This window comes from Dreissena polymorpha, chromosome 14, assembly GCF_020536995.1.
Source record: "Dreissena polymorpha isolate Duluth1 chromosome 14, UMN_Dpol_1.0, whole genome shotgun sequence".
In the NCBI taxonomy this organism is placed as follows: Eukaryota; Metazoa; Mollusca; class Bivalvia; order Myida; family Dreissenidae; genus Dreissena; species Dreissena polymorpha.
In genome coordinates, this window is record NC_068368.1 from 31946989 (window position 1) to 31947427 (window position 439).

The following is a 439-nucleotide window of genomic DNA, read 5'->3' on the forward strand; positions in this document are numbered from 1 at the left end:
TACAGCGCGGCGGCCTATTGGCCGCCACGTCAAGAAAGCGTGACTACTCTACTCGATTGTCAAACTAGCCTTATTCCGTTAAAATAACTCCGCTTTTATACCAATTTCGTTACGTACTCGCCTAATTCGTGACCCACGCCTGTCATCAAGTAATGGGCGTCAACGTGTGCATACCGGACTTTACGTCTCTGTACTCGCGGGTCTCCATTTAATTTGACATCTCAATTTGTATTGCTTATGTACCTACTAATTGTGTTTATATCATTTTGCGAGTCACGATTCTTATATTTTTCTGTTCGTTACATATTACTGAAATATACCTATTATCTTTCATAAAATAAACTCATAATAATAAAATAATATACCCATTATAACCCGTTACATTACATTATGTACGGCCATATATTCGGCGGATATATAAAAACCTTCGACTAAATAA